The sequence below is a fragment of the Salminus brasiliensis genome, chromosome 4 (assembly GCF_030463535.1).
Source record: "Salminus brasiliensis chromosome 4, fSalBra1.hap2, whole genome shotgun sequence".
NCBI lineage: Eukaryota > Metazoa > Chordata > Actinopteri > Characiformes > Bryconidae > Salminus > Salminus brasiliensis.
Genome location: NC_132881.1, coordinates 28,382,252 through 28,399,146, shown reverse-complemented (window position 1 = coordinate 28,399,146; position 16,895 = coordinate 28,382,252). Strand labels below are relative to the sequence as shown.

Here is a 16,895-nt window from a genome sequence, read left to right as displayed (position 1 = left end):
CTCCCCCCAGAGAGCTGTTACTGAAGGCCCAGCACTGCAGCTCTCCGCTGGGACACTTCCTGCCAGCTGCACCCCTATTGTCTCTCTCCATCAGATAGCTGCAATATCTAGGGAAAGTCTTGGAATGGTACACAAACATTCCTACTTTGGTTCAAATACAAAAACACAAACAGACGCACACACACAGACACACATAAAAGTATGCTGTCTTAAGTCTAAGCATCTGAACGTGCTAAAACAAGTCTTTGGTTTTGTCTTTAGGACAAAACAAAACAGCAATGCCTAGGATGCATGCAGAGCATGTGTGCATTGAGCAGATCTGTTTCAGAAATGAGGCTTCATTATTAGATTAGCTGTTACTCTTACTGCAGGAAATGTGCACAAGTATGCACACAAGACACAAAACAGTAGTTCCAGATACCATCAATCTGATGTCCTGTTTTGCTATCGAGTCAGTCGAAAATGTTGCTTCAGAGGGGAAAAAACATAATGAACTCAACCCAATTGCTCAACAGATCTAATCTGAAGTTGACAGTATTGGTTGGAAAGCTGAAAATCAGTGGTGTAAACAGTCCTCAATTTTAGTTCAGCAGTTTTACAAACCAGCTAACGCACTAATAAAACTACTGAAACCCCCAGAAGAATAGATCAATACCATCTAATCCTACCTTCCAACTGACTGTGTACCATGCCGCTCCTCGTTTGTGGTGTATTTTGTAATCTGCATTAAAATAATATAATATCTGTTGTTTGGACAAAGCAACTATCAGCGCTTCCTCCATGTTCACTCAAATAGCGCCATTGGTCGCGGATATAAGATTTGTGTATCAAAGTTCACCAAACTTGAACTCAATGTGAAAATCTGCAGGCAAATTTATTCACCTGTCATGGTGAATCTCTCTAAAATGCATGAAAGTTTGCATGTGAAAAATGTTTTGGACAAAACCCAGTGTGACTAAGGCAAAGGCCAAAAAATGTGAAGCAATGTAACCAGTAAAAGGTCCAAGTTAAGCACATGTATTTTCATCATACTTTCACACTTGTACAGTACTTTTACAGTAAATTCTCCTCTTCAAATATCTCACCTTAGAATGCTGGACAAAGGGTCAGCTATGCTTTCGTGCCCCTGAATCAGAGAGGTTAATGCAACATTTTGTAGCATTTTTATCTTAAAATAACAGCTTCAGAATCACGTTGATGCGTAATACTGTGCAACCCAAGGCATATTCATGTAAAATCATGTTATGTTACTATGTTACCGTGTCAGTCCACATACACTTTTAGTGATGGTTCTGTATCTCTCAAGTTGTCCAGAAATTAGTGGACCAGAGCATGGAATACCAAATTCTCGCATGAGGCTGATTTAATTAACTGCTTAACAGTTAAGGGCCCTCCTGTGGCAGCTCAGCAGACCTGGGAATCAAACCCACTACTCTATAACCAAAAAACAGTGTTATAACCACCAAGGGACCAGTCACTTGCTTACGAGATGCATGTACACATAGGCATGGCAAAAGTGTGAGAGAACGACCAATCTGTGGATTCTATGCTGTTCTGTGTTTTCTATTACCACATAACACACAGCTGGATGATCCATATGTTGGCTGAGCACAGAGAGTGTGTGTTCGTATTCAGAGCACTATTTGAATTAGTAAAAGCTTTTTACTGTTCTTTGAAATCAGAGGGGTGATACAGCGGAACTGACCTTTGAAGCATGCTACTGATACTGGGTTTTATTTTCCATAGAAGCACTTTGGGACACAAGAAAATAAATCACAGAATTTTTGGCTTCGTTAGATCATATTAGTTGCATATCAAAATAATCAGAACAGCAGCACTCATAAATCAGGTTATTGATGAAAACCCATTCATACAAGGCAGAGGCCTAAGTGGTTACATTAAAAATAACTCACTATAAGGGTTGCTAGGGTTTAAAAAAAAAAAAAGCACTGGATCGGTTTCAGGATTGATCGGTATCAGCGTTGTAAAAAGTCTAAAGTAAAAAGTTGCTCTGATAATGGTTCTGCTTGGTCCATAAATAAGCTATAGTACGTCAGAATAAAAGCTATACAACTGTGTGTCCTCTGTGTACGTGACTCTACAGTAAAGCTCTGCTCGGTGCAGTCTTCTGATACTCTTCCTGGAGAGGGTTTATACTGCAGAACAATAACTTTGAGAGGCTTGATCGACTTTGTGCTTCTGACTGCATTAAGATGCCACCTGTTCTGCACAGTGGGCCAATGAATCCATTAAGATAGGACAGTGTGTCCTAATGTGAGAGCGAGGTCAGCAGGGGGCCACACAGCTCTCAGCTCACACTCTCTGAATGCTGCCGGCACCATGACACACACACACACACACCAGCATTTGGAATGAGCTGAATTCAGATTGTAGCACTCAAACTGCTGTAAAGCTTTTGGGAGAGTTGAAGTGTTTAATAAAGTTTTGGCTAGAGTTCATGAAGTTGGCTGAAATTGTTTTTTTTTACGGGTCCTGCTCACTCCCAGCACACTGTAGATCACAACAAGGACTGAACGATATGAAACAGTACTAGTATTGAAGTTATAGTGCTAGATATGGCAACTGCACACACATTGCAGTATATTAACCCCTTAACACAGCAAGGCTTATTACACACTAAGGCGTATTACTCAGTACCTACAGGGACTTCTGTACAAACTACTGGGCTATTCTCTGGTAATAGAAGCTTGTAACACTTTCGGTCAGCCGGTAGGCTATAAGCTTTTTAAGGGGTAAAAAAAAAAACACTGTCTTGCACTTATTTCACCAAAACCAAGCTCACTTTTTGCATCCAATCAGAACAGTGGGATCTGAAAGCTACAACACAGCTGTCTGGTGGGCTAGGTTTGAACACAGCACAAGCTGAACCACTGTTTGCCACCAGTCTTTGCATATGATATAGTTTTGCAAAACATAATATCACATAACTTTGATATATCAATATTTTCTTACACCCCTTAACACCACCCTGACTATACTCACTATCCTCGAATGATACAGCGAATGAAACAGTTGAAAGTTAAGAGAGACGAGAGAGTATGCACCACCAATCATATCTAGATTATGAGCAAGAGCCGCATGGCAAGTATAACTTTACTAGAGGTGTGCTGATCAGAACTGAGCGGAAGCATAAAAAGAAGTTCATGAGAATGAGTGATACACCACTGCCTTCAATGAACCTGGAAAATCCCCACTGCTGCCTGGTGACGCGGCCAACTGAACCAAACACACACAGACACAGTGTCTCCTTTCAGCACAAGTGATCCTCACTCAGCAGTTGCATCTAGGATGATAACACTGAGAGAGCAGTAGTCATTACGTGTTTGTATGGTAAACAGTATTTATCTGGATACGTCTTCATCTGAATACAGAGAAGAGAGAAGGAATGAAGAAATGTGGAAAAAAGTTCAAACACTGGGTTTGATCATCAATCCAAGCTAAAGGGCAGAGTTGTGACTCACAAATTCCTTTAGTGTCCGCTCTCCCACAGAGCTAACAAAAACACACACACACACACACACACAAACTTCTCAAACTTTACTGAAACAGGCCCTAAAATTGATCCACACAAAGCACTGCCTAAAACAAAGAGCAATCTTCAGAGCAGAGGACCATAAAAGCCCTCTCCCTCTCTACACAAAGCTGCAGCTTCACCCCATCCCCCTACTGCCAGTCTCAACCCCTCACAGTTTCCCCTTCTCACCCTGCTAGTCCTGTACTGCTTTTGTTGAAGCGCTGGATTAAATTAAAAGCTGCAACATTGCCTGTAGAACAGGGGTAATTGGCTCACTAAGGGTTTTTTTTTTATCTTTGCCAACCTGTTGCTTTCGTCGGCTTTTGCTTACGGCTGTGTTTGGGGATGTTGCCATGGTACTCGAGGCCTACATGTGTGCAGCCTGGGGTGAAAGCTTAGTACTAGAAGAAAAGGGTGGGGGTGTACAAAAACAGAGCAAGTATGAGACAGAGAGAGAGAGTGAGAGCAACTACACAGTCTTATGCTAAACTTACAAGTTTGAGCACCCCTGCTCAAATGACACATTCAGTGGAATAAACCCTTACTTAAAAATGGCACTGTCCTGCAGATTTTACTTGATTATACACTTCCTATTTGTTTCATACTCCAACATACTGGATTAAAATGAAAAATTGGCCTTACTTTTGCAGGTCAACTGTAACATGACAACCTGTCATTTTGCTTTGTGGTGTCAAGATAAAAATAGATCTTGAAATATATATTTACCAAAAATACCAAGTCATTTTTGAACATTTCTATTGGTCCATTCATCACGGAAAAGTAGAAACACAAGGTTTATATAGAACGCTGCATTGGCTATACTAGCTATGACCTGGTCTGCTTGTATTTACAGCTTCATTTCAGTTCAAGGGGCTTCACAGAAGGTTGAATGACAAAACAGGGCAGCAGACATACATATAAATATGATCAAATGAGCATGAAAAAGCTAAAGTTATATAAAATATCAAGTTCATCAAAATAAAAAGGTAATTTACAGCCCTAGTAAACCCTAACCCTAACCCAAAGCCAATCATTTACATATAGCAGTCTTATATGCCTAGAGAGAGAGAGAGAGAGAGAGAGAGAGAGAGAGAGAGAGAGAGAGAGAGAGAATGTAAGTGTAAGGCATATAAGCATCCATTAAGTGATACAGAGAGGTTTGGACTTGGTAACGTAAAGAGGGAGAGAGAGAAGGAAAGAGAGAAAGAAAGATACAGAGAAAGGGGAAGAGTGAGTAATGTGAGTGTAAGGTATAAGCAGTGACCACTAAGGGATAAAGAGAGGTTGGAAAGTGGTCATATAAAAAGATAGCGAAGAGAGAGCGAAAGAGAGAGAGTGAGTAAGAGTGAGAGAGAGTAAGTGTAAGTGTAAGGCGCATAAACAGTGACCACATACAAGACATTAGATGCATGATGAAAGAACGGGGGAGTGAGAGAAAAAAGGAGAACAGGAGAGTCAGGGGTTGACAGGGGGGTCAGTCGGCTCTTTAGCATCTCAAAGCACACAAGTTCCACTCAGAGTGAAGCCGACGCTGGAGCTGCCACACAACTCTCTCACACACAATCAGCTTCTCCTCTCCCTGCCCCTGTCCCGAGCTCCACAGGCTACCATCCTCTGTCCCCCCGCCCCAAAACACAGCCGGCCACCACCACACGTCTCCAACGAGCTGCAGCGGGTGACGTCTCCGACACAATGCTGCCCAAGAGCTGCTGCCATCTGGGAAGACACTACCTGTCAATCAACAGCACACACAGTGTTTTCTGAACAGTGTACAGCGCTGCTGGGCCCCACTGGCACTGACCCAAACGCCAGGCCAATCTAGGCGTATGGCAGGGAGACATCTAGGAACTGCTGGAGTCTGTTCTATTCAAATGTAGCACTGAGGCTTTCTCTTTAACATTGCATAGATCAGTTTAAAATGAGACCCGAGAACCCTCGCCAACTGCCAACAGGTACTTGGAAGAAGGAGGGAAGTAAAGCTATAAAATGATTATAGAATGAAGAAAATTGCCAGCATGACAGACGTTTTTAACATAAAGCTGAACTGCACACACACACACACACACACACACACACACACACACACACACACACACACATACATACATATATATAGATATATATAAATATAATCACCAAGGTTTGACTGGTTGAATGAAATGCATGGAGTGGACCTAAGGAACTCCTCACAAAAAGACACCTGACTAGTCTGATATGTACACTTATCAGCCATAACTTTAAATCCACCTGCCTAATAAAGAGTAGGTCCCTCTTGTGCCATCACAACAAATCTGACCATTCAAAGCATGGTCTCCACAAGACTTCTGAAGGCTTCCTATGATATCTGGCATCAAATTCTTAAGGTCCTGTAAGTTGTGAGGTGGGGCCTGCATGGATCGCACTAGTGAGCCTTCGGAGCCCATGATCCAGTCAGATTCTTATGCTCGTCCATTTTAACTGCTTTTAACACTTCACCTTCAAAAACTGACTTTTCACTTGCTACCCTTCACAGATGCCACTGTAGATAAGATAATCAGTGTTCTTCACTTCACCACTCAGTGGTGATAATGTTATGTCTGATCGGTGTATATACTGGCCACAAACTCCTCTATTTTCACTAGGGAGTTTAACTCCCCACTGTGTGAATCTCTTACTTGGGACAGACATGGTTATTCAAACATCTATGGATGTGCTCATCCTAGTACATTCATGTACAAAAGGAGGCATCTGCAGTTTGGAGGAAGTAGATTGTTTGACTGACCTGCATAGGAAAAGTTCATTTAAAAAAATAAAGTGTAGTTAAAAAACGCCCATCCCTGCTTTTTAAGCAGTCTCTACTGCTGCAGTCATCAACTCCAGCCTGGAGGGCGGGAGTTCAGCACATTTAGAACTAATACACCAACTAAACCTAGTAATTAAGAGGCAAGTTAGATCAATAATCACTAAACTGTGCAGAACGTCTTCACAACTAGCCAAGCTTAGCCCCTTGTTATCCTCTGAATTTCTGCAGTGTTTGTGTACTGTGGGAGTATGCATGCGTGTGACAGGTCTCCAGACTGCAGCTCCTGAGTCAGCGGCTCTGCTAGAGCCATCGGCAGCCCTGGAGCGCCTGCGTCTCCTCCACTGCCTCCGGACGCCACAACAGGAATTTCCAACCGCTAATGATTATTTATCCCAGGCCAGCGGTCAGAGAGGCAGACACTGGGAACAGGAGAGGCCAGGAGAGGAGCTGTGGCCGCGCCACGCTAATGCCTCTCCAGCTCGCAACTGTTAAGAGTGGTCATTCTGCGGAGATGCCACTGATGGGAGGGTAATGAGGCAATGGAATGCTCTCTTTCAACAGAACGGTCTGGATGGGTCACTGAGCAGTATTTATGGCTGTATTAGATATCAGTTGCAATCAGCAAGAAGGAAAGAGAGAGAAAGGCCCGAATCCATCTATTACAAATACCAGAAAGACGGCATGATGCATGATGCTATTCAGCTGTGGTAGAACTTTATTATCTCTCCATTTGTACCTATTTTTTAGAGGATTAGGGAGTTCTACCTCTGGCACCAAAAAGTGACGCCATTTTTACATGATAATTTCCTCCCAGAACTGAAAATACGGTTACTCATTCAACGGCTAGTTAATTAGTTGATTGGCTGCAGCATCAAGTGTGTTTAGACTAGTGGTCTTCAAAAAATGTGCAGGGCAGTGCTACTCCGGGACCTGGATTGAGAATCATTAACATACAACATCAACAAAGGCAGAAAAATCAACTAACTAACTCTATAACTCTAATCTAACTCTATAAATGACCACACTTTCACAGTTTAATACTTTAATAATTTAATAATAATTCATATATTTGTTTCATAGTAGTTACTAAAAAATAAGTAACTAACAATACATATTAAGATTAATAACTGAATAGCATTTAAAAGTGGTCAATCTCTGGTCCCCAATCACTTCCAGACTTCAGTGGGGCCTGTGCAGGGCTGCTTCTTCATTACTTGTGGTCTTAATGCTACAACAGGCTGCATTCTATGCAATTCTGCCAATCTTAAATTTAGGTACATTAATAGATTGTAATTTTATTACTGCAATAAATGTTTATTACAATAATAATGAGTAGCAAATTTCAGCACCATCATGACTGTAAAGAGCTGAGTCTGGTGCGGTACCCATAAATATGAGCCGCAGCCCTTGAAAAAGTGGCATAGAGAAGAGGGCCGATCTCTTACATAACCAGCGCAGTCTGAGTTGAACTATGCCAGCATGAATATATCATTTGAAAAGTGAAGTATGCAGAAGCCACAAACAGCAGGAAAAAACACTTAAAACAGTATGGGTTTGGAGTTCGAAAACATGCAAATAGGAAACAGAGAGAAGAGCCAAAAAGGGCTGTGGACGATGGCCGCTTCGTCACTGCAGATTCCAGGCGAGCTCAGACAGAAAGGAAAAGTATGGCATGGAAAGTTCTGATTCAGCGTAGTCAGCTGAGCCCAGCCGGGGCCTAACGAGTTCCTCACACACACACAACTACTGCATTATATAAATACCTGGCACTGCTATCTCCAGCATGGAAATACTGAAAAGTGGAGAAGTGGCGAGAATAGAAGAGTATAGATTAGCACATAGAAGATCAGCAAAGAAAATGAGAAAAGATCAGCAAAGAGATCGGCCAAGTACAGCGTAGAAAAGCGACCAGCAAGGAGAAGAAAATCAGCAAGGAGAAGAGATTTAGAGAATACTAGTAAAGTGAAGAGACGATCAGAAAAGAGATGAGACAAGAAGAGGGTGAAACAAGAAGACAAGAGACAAGAAGAGAAGAGATCAACAATGAGTAGAGATGATCAGCAAAGAGGAGAGATCAGCCAAGAGATTATAAAAGAGAATATGAAAAGATCAACAGAGAGAATAATGGAGGATCCACAAGAGAAATCAGAAAAGAGGAGATAAAAAAAGAGCATGAGAAAAGATCAGCAAGGAGACTATCATCAAAAAGAATAATGGAAGATCCATAAGAGAGATCAGAAAAGAGAATATGAAAACACCAGCAAAGAGAAGATCAACAAAGACAAGAGATCAGCAAAGACAAGAGATCAGCAAAGACAATATGAAAAAATCAACAAAGCGTAGAAGAGACAAATAGACATGTCAGTGCAACCAACCAAAAGACTTCTGTCCACCTCCTCAAATGCAGCCCCACAGCTTCCCCCATGCACCAGCTCTATTGGCCAGAACTGTACCCAGCATGAAACATTTCAGTGCCCAATCAGAGTCTGATTCCTTTCAAATCCCTTTAAAACTTCCTTCAAAGCAAACTTCCTTAAAAAGACAAAAGGCAACACGAGTGCATAAGGGCACATTTCAAAAGCGTGCTCACATATGAGAATGATTTAACACATCTATTATTTTCCAGCTCAGTGACGCAAGCACCCCCCCCCACAGCCCCCCCCCCCCAGTGATCTCATCTGGTTAAAGCAGTGTTTGTGGGGTGCTGACTTCCAGTGACAGTCTAAGCTATTTTAGGCTTCCACCATACACAGGTCTACCATTGAGCTGAGTCAGACCACAAACTCCAGCCTTTAAGTCGCAGTAAACTCAGGAGGAACACAATGGAAACTTCATACCAATGTGCAACCACGTCAACAAACAAGGCTCGGGCCACCTGAAGAGGCCCATTTAACCCCTTGAACCCTACGTTCATGATTCAGTTATTAATCCAAATAAATCATTTGTTAAATGCTTGGCATATTTTTTTCCCACAGGGTTCTACTGTAGGATCTAGAAAACCTTTAATAATGAGTATAATGTAGTTATGAGAGTGAGTGTGCAAGGTTTAAAGGGTTAAAACATACAGACAGAAAGATGCCTCTCCTAATGCTGCTGTGGGACATTTTTATTGTTAGTAACTACTCTATCCTGCTCCTATAGTCTAAGTAATACAGCAGAAGGTTAATGACATTCCTAAAATCAGCTCTGCCCCAAAAGCCTCTGCTTGGTTGCCACAACCAAATGGCCCAGACTGAGTAAGTCCATTACCGCAGATTACTCCACTGAAAGGCCCGACACCACCAGCAGCCCTCAACATCACACACAAACACACTTACACACACACTCTACAGCTGCACACAAACACATCCTGAGTGCACAGTGTTTTAAGTCTTTGCCATGCATTCAATATAGCTTTGATTGGATCTGTCTATCTATCCATCACATCATAGGCCTCTGCATCACAGCTAGTCCTCTGTGCTCCTTTGCTGTATTGTGAAGACCCCACTTTGAAGCTCCTGCCTTCTTTATGTTCCCAAAGTTAATCATTCACTTCAAAGCACTCACAGCTTTGTGTTCAAAAGGAGCCATGGTAATCTGAACTCTGTGACTGTGTGAAAGTGTGTGTGTGTGTCGTATAGTATCTCACACATACCCATGGTGCTCCTCATGGCAGTTTCCTTGTGTCTCCGCTGTGTGTCCTGGAGGCAAACTAAGTCCACAAATCCCAGCCCGCTCATTCCACTCCTCAGCCTCACTCGCCCTGTCTCTTTCTCTCTGTCTCATGCACTCTCACACACACACTCTCTCTCTCTTCTTACATACACTCACTAACTCACACACATACACAGTCTCTCTGCTCCTCCTCCTACACTCCTCCTCCTCTGGTCAAACTTTCCTCTCTTTGCCCACTACGCCTGCTCTGAAGCCCCTTCCTCTCCTCCACCGTGTGTCTCTGTGTTAGCTCCGCCCCCTTCCTCCCTGCCCCCTCCTTCTCTCTTCTTGCTCTCTCACTCACTCTGCCTGCTGGCCCTCCCCTCTCTCCCTCAGACGCACACACACGCGCACACACACACACACACACACACACACACACACACACACACACACATCTAATCCTTTCTCATGCTGAGTTTCTCTCTCTGTCTCTCTCTCTCTCCCTCCATCTCCTATTCTTTTTGTGGAAAGTCAAAGACAGGACTGAAGAACCTCACATTCTGTTACAAATTGAATGCTCATCAGCTGCTATGATGTGACTGACTGGTAATCCCACCATGTTACCATACAACATCCCTGAGCAGTGTTCTCTGGAATGATGGTGCTCCATCCAATACTTTGGGATGAGTTGGGGATAATGTGGGGTGGTGATCATCCAACATTCTGATCTCACTAAAGCGCTTGACATTAGCTCTCCTCAGTAAATCTAGTAGAACTCTGGACAGTAGGGACAGTTACTTAAACAAAAGCAGGATGAAAGTTATCTGCCCTTTTTATTAAATTTGTGCTTTTTTTAGTTTTGCAAAATGTTCTCTTGTAAAATTTTGTCCAAACATTTCTGCTTTTCTGACATTTCTCTGTCCATTTATGAATTTTGTCTGTGTACTTTTTTCCAAATATTGTCTGTAGTTTTCTGCAGTTTGTTTGTGCAACAAAAATTAATCTACTTTTCTGAACTTTGTCTTTATGCTGCATGTTTGGCACCTCTAACTGTAGCATTTTCCAACTGTACACAGGCAGTAAATCTAATCATCACACACATTATCAAAGAGCGGTACAACAACTGAGATCAAAGCTTTGTGTGCAAATGCTGCGCAACATTCCTCTGAACCAGCTCCAAACTAAGCAGCACACGGGAAATGACTTTTCTTCAGAAGAGGTATGAAAAGGAGAGAACAGTATGTCCATGTGCACATTCTGATTTCGAAAGGGCCTCTGCTGTCCCCCCCTGTGCTGCCTGTAGACCCCCAACCCCCCCACCCCAAATTATTGCCCATCACCAAACCGAACAAAAGCCAGGAAGCATGGCATGCGGGGTCTAACCTGAGCAGAGAGCTGTAAAGCCAGGGAAATGCATGCATGGAAGCAGTAGGGAAGATAGAGAGAGAGAGAGAGAGAGAGAGAGAGAGAGGACTGAAAGGGAGAGTTAGAGAGAGAATAAAGGTAGAGGTAGGAGGCGAGAGAGAGCGAGAGGAACCGTTAGAAACAGACGAGTTTGAGTGATTAATGGACACTGGTGTCCTCCAGGGAAGTTATCATATGAACATGAACTGCACATTCACTCATCAGGGGGTTTAACTTGATACTGCATGCACACAGACACACACACAATATCTCTTTATTTTAACCCCTTAAACCCTAAAAACCTGTTAACTGGTCCATATGTCCCCCTCACTAACATTGCATGTCTTTGATATTTCAATATTTACTGACGCACAAGCATGGCAAAGATTTTCTCAGCAAACTGACTAAGGGTATCAAAACACCATATTCATTCAAAGTAGTTCTTACCATTTACAGACTTGCAGCTTTAAAGCTTAAATGGCCCTTTGCAATTTGGGGGATGTAAGTATAATAAGCCAAAACTGCTTTCCTAGCAGTTTAGGGGTTTTGTATTATAGCCTTGTTTTGGTAATGCTGGTTTGTCTTCTGAGTGAAGAGTCAACAGTGTTTGAGGTTCATGGTATATCACTTCCATGTACCAACCTCCAATTATACAACTATGCCATGCCACATTTAATGAGGTTGGATCCTGATGAGTTCTACCTTCCAGTTTAGCCCAAAGGGGATGTTAGTTGAGGTTAAAGTCAGGACTCTGTGGAAACCAGTCAAGTGTCTTCCACACCCAACACAGAATTTATTTACAGGCCTCTCTTAGTTTATACTGTCATACCGAAACAGAAAAGGGTCCTTCCCAAGCTGTGCCACAAAGTTAGAGGCACACAGTTCTCTAGAGAGGCAAAGAACAAGATGGTAGAGAAGGTGTCTGTAAATTGGTCCTCAGCCACCCCCAGATAATTTTGTTACAACCAAACTAGCATCAAATAGAGATACAGCAGCAAAGTGCACCATCTGAGGTTCCAGATGGTTGGTGTGGTGCAACAGATAACACCACTACCTGCCAGTGAGCTACTCACCATGTGGGAGACCAGGGTTTAATTCCTGGTCTGGGTGACTATGCTGTGCTACACCAATAAGAGTCCTTGGGCAAGACTCCTAACACTACATTGGACCACCTCTGTAACATGAGTAACCTTGTAAGTTGCTCTGAATAAAAAAACACCAACTAAATGCTGTAAATGTAAATAGTTCCAGGAACCTTTTTTCTTAGTTTTCTAGTAAAGCTTTAAAGTAATATTAGAAGCTCGTCCCACTGGTAATTATATAGTAGCCTAGATTACCATCAGGGAAAACGAACGCTATAGGATAAGGCTTTGTATTACTCACATGTGGTAATTCATAACTGTTGGATCATGATGATCAGACAGTTGAGGTAATAATAATTTTCACATTATTGTAAATATGCTAATTATTACGTAATATCACTTTAAAATGAACAGCTGGACAATAAGGCCCGAGCTTTTGTGGGGTTAAGAGCTGTAGAAGATGTGGGAATACTTGGGGATCATAATGAACAGGCCTGATTGCTTGATTGAGCATACAGGGGGGATGGGACAGAAGCACTGTGGAAGTTTCCCAGCCGCCCAGTTCCCCCCATTCAGCTCTCAGTCAGGGGCAGTGCAATCAAACGGAATGAAGCTGTTTCAGAGAAACTAATGATGGTGCTGGGGGACAACAGGCTGAGCCACACTCTAATCCAACACATACCGGACCATCTGATCGAGCTCACACACACACACACAAAGGGGAGCCCTCATAGTCGTCTAAAAAACACTTAACCCCTCATCTACTGACGAGGGGGGGTATGCAGGAATGAGAGGCACAAAGAGCTGAAGAGAGGAGAGGAGTGAAGTCCTAATGAGGTCCAAATCACACTGCACATGCTTTCCCTTTCATGACTTTCATTCAAACTGCAAAACTTTCCAGCTGGAGACGGCTTTGACTGACACAACTGCAAGAACATGCTGCAGAACAGGCTAACAGGCTTGAAAATACAGTGCACTTGGTGTAAATGATGGACAGTGTTCTGGTTTATGATCCAGAGCTCCAACAAGTTTGATTATAGACTAATCTTGATTTACCACCACCCCCCCCTGAGAGATATTACATAACCCCTCACAAGTTCAGAGATAAATAGCCTAGATCTCCAAAAGCTGTGTGTGTGTGTGTGTGTGTGAATTACTGAAACACCATCTGTGTCAGCCTCCTCATGTGGTGTGTGTGTGTTTTGCTGGTTCTGCACCATAGCCCTGCTACAGTAATCCACATTACTTAGTGTGATTTTCAATCATAGCTTTCTAAGAGCAGCTACCAGGCTTCCACTCACACACACCAATCATTAACAAAACCTTGCTCATTGTGTACTGAGATACTGGCACACTGTGGTACGGATTTTCACTTTAGTGATACTAAAACTGACCCCGTTTACACCTGGACACTTCACGCATATTGAGTATCAGGATAATATCTGGATAAGGCCGAGCCACATGAAAATGCATGTGTTAACAACCCGAAGATTCATTTAAAACAGATACAAATTCCATCACTTAAACCATTTCAGGAGCTGGTCTGAGACACATTTGAGCCATTTTATAGCAGTGTAAATGCTTCCGTCTCTCTAAGATGCGTTTGATCCCCAACATTCCTCCCAGTATAACCAAAACACCAGTAAGAATTTGCATATTTCATCCCACACAGCGATCGGAATCAGTCTGACCAACCGGAGACGTATCTGACAACCAAGTGTAAATGCATGAGGCTAAAATCAGCATACAATCCACATACTAGCGACCAGGTGTAAATGGGGTCTAATACATAACAACTCTTTATTTCAAAACAGCAGTGTTTAAATCACCAAGCACTTTGCTTTCAGCCTTTTCTGTTCTATTTTGAACACCCTTTTCGTGGTAACAGTAATGGGTAATATTTGTTAGGCATTTAGATTGGTTCTTACAGGCTTATCACAACACTTAATAAGTGTAGTATCAGAATACTTGATGTCAAAAGATATTAAGCAAAAAAAAATTATGACACTCATCTTTGTCTGAACACTAAATGTTTAAACACTAAATTAGCTTAAATTAGCCTAAATAACTAATTCCCTTTTATAATGTCTATATTTTATAGTATCATGTCATCAGTACAAAACTGGCAAAGGATGGCAAAATATAATACATAGCTTATCCAAATCCAAAAGTATAAAATATGTATTTTAAGTCTGTCCCATTGTTCTGGCCAACTCTGTTACCTCTGATATAAACTGCATAAATCTCTGCAAACGGTTCTAATCAAAAACATGTGACCCGCATTCAGTGATGTCACTTCCTCAGGCAGGAAACATGTGGAAGGCAGGGACATTACTTCAACTTGAACGCCCCCTGCGAGTCAGATTTCCTACTCGGCATGTCGGTAGAGCCTCACCAACCCTGAGTAAAAAATCCAAGATGGCCTCACCACACATCAACAGTAGGAAAAGCAGTGGTATTATTCAGTTTATTAGCACTTCTATCTATTTGTGTCTCACTAAGTCAGTCATACACACAGTACAGTCCAACTGCTATCTGTGGACGTGCTTCTATAATGTGTTATGTTATTAACTGGTAATGCTGCCAATGCCATCCAGGGACAATGCTAACAACGCTAAGAAGGGACATACAAAGTGTGACACATTTTGGTTAGATTCACCGTAAAACACGGATAAACAATAGGCCATCCAGTCGTGATGAACTCTGAAGTCTTTAGCTCACTGTTTTTTGGAAGAGTTTTGAAATAGTGCACGTGTGAGGTCATTCCCAGCTCCGACTTCCGAGGTAAACAGACCACAGTACAAGGACCGTAGTGACAGCTGAGGAGTGTGTGCTGCTTCTTTTGCTGCATATTCAAAAACATCAAAGCGGAAATAGAAGCTGATGAGTGCAGCAGCTGAATCACTCAAATACAAGGACCGAAAATACAGCTCTCCTTCCATCCAGTCTATATATGGGTTATGCCTGTAATAGCTCTCCTTGTAGCAATGCTCAGAATGCAGGTGACACGTTTGTGTACTTGTGTGGGATCTGTTCCTGGCCTTCCAAGAGTGGACAGTTGTAAATGTAAAAGCAGTGTCCATTTATACAGTACATTTAATACAAAACTGGTGGCATTCTCGCAGTTCTCCTGCGGCATCTTGTTTTCTGCCAGCATAACGGAAAGTGGAGTCATTGTACCTGCTGAGAGAAGAATAGAAGAATGAAGAGGCTCGTCTATTAGCACACGAGGAGCCCTGGGCTAATAGCACTTTGACTGTGTGAAAGAGGACTGTGTTAAAGAGGCTGAAACAGAGTCACAGCCCATGGCCCTGGCCCAGTCCAGCTGCTCATTCATGACCCAGGGTCACTAAAGCAAATATAGCACAGCCACCTAGCTTTCTTTAGAAAGAGCATCTTTAATGGACACCAAAATGCTACGTTGTCCAAAATGACACAAATGCAAAAACTAGCTTGATGTATTTTGACATAACTCATATCATAACTCATAACTCAAAATCAAAAACTATATAAAATAAAATATATACAGGTGTAGCCAGGTGTTGCAAACCTCTCTAAGCAACTGTCTACCACTGTGAAAATGAAAATAATTATTCTCACAACAATTTTTGACTGAAAAAGACCTTCAGGAAGATATAGCAGATTCTGGAGTGGTGGTGCACTGTTCTACTGTTCAGTGACACCTGCACAAATATGACCTTCCTGGAAGAGTCATTAGTAGAAAAGCTTTCCAGCATGCTCAACATTTTGGAAACAAGTCTGTGTTAGAAGTTAGAATTTTTTATTTTAAAATTAAATAATAAAAACATTTTGGCTGCAATGGGCAAAGCTATGTTTGTAGAAAAAAGGGTGCAGAATTCCATTAAAGAGAAGACCTTTACTGTTAACAGGGGGTGGATCGATCATGCTTTGAGCTTGTGTTGCAGCCTGTGGCACAGGACATTTCACTGGTAGAGGGGAAGTATGGAATCAATTAAATACCAGCAAAAGTCTGGTAGCAAACATCACACTGTAAAAAAGTAGAAGATGAAGAGGATCTACAGCAGGATAATGATCCACAATAAACTACTTCAAGTGGCGCAAGCTCACAGTTCCTTGACCTAAACATATTTTAAAAATCAGTGAATAGACCATAAAAGAGCAGTGCATGTAAATGGCCCAAAAATCTCACAGGACTAGAGGCCTTTTGCAAGGAAGAATGGGTGAAAATCCCCAAAATCAAAACTGGGAAAAACTCAACTTCAATGGCTACAAAAAGATGTAGCCATTGCTTACAAGCTGGGATACCTGCCAAAGAGAGTGTTACTAAGAACTGTGCATGGGGCCTAACCCTTTGCTTTAGGCCATTTTGCTTTTTTGTTATCTTGAAACTGCAAAAGATAGAAATGAAAACGTCTTGCCCTAAATATGAAAGAAATCTTGAAATGAAAAGAATCTTTAACGACAGAAATCAACC

At 42.1% G+C, this 16,895-nt stretch overlaps 1 protein-coding gene across 3 annotated transcripts in view; it reads right to left on the bottom strand.

Annotated features, from left to right (window-relative positions):
* lzts2a (leucine zipper, putative tumor suppressor 2a) overlaps positions 1–16,895 on the bottom strand; it is a 76,527-nt gene that overhangs the window by 15,322 nt on the left and 44,310 nt on the right. The window contains exon 1 of one of the 3 annotated variants that reach the window (XM_072677858.1): positions 9,952–10,192. The exons of the other annotated variants lie outside the window; for them this stretch is intronic. The gene's annotated coding sequence lies outside the window, so the exon portion shown is untranslated. Of the gene's footprint in view, positions 1–9,951; positions 10,193–16,895 lie in introns of those variants that run through there. 3 annotated transcript variants of the gene reach the window in all.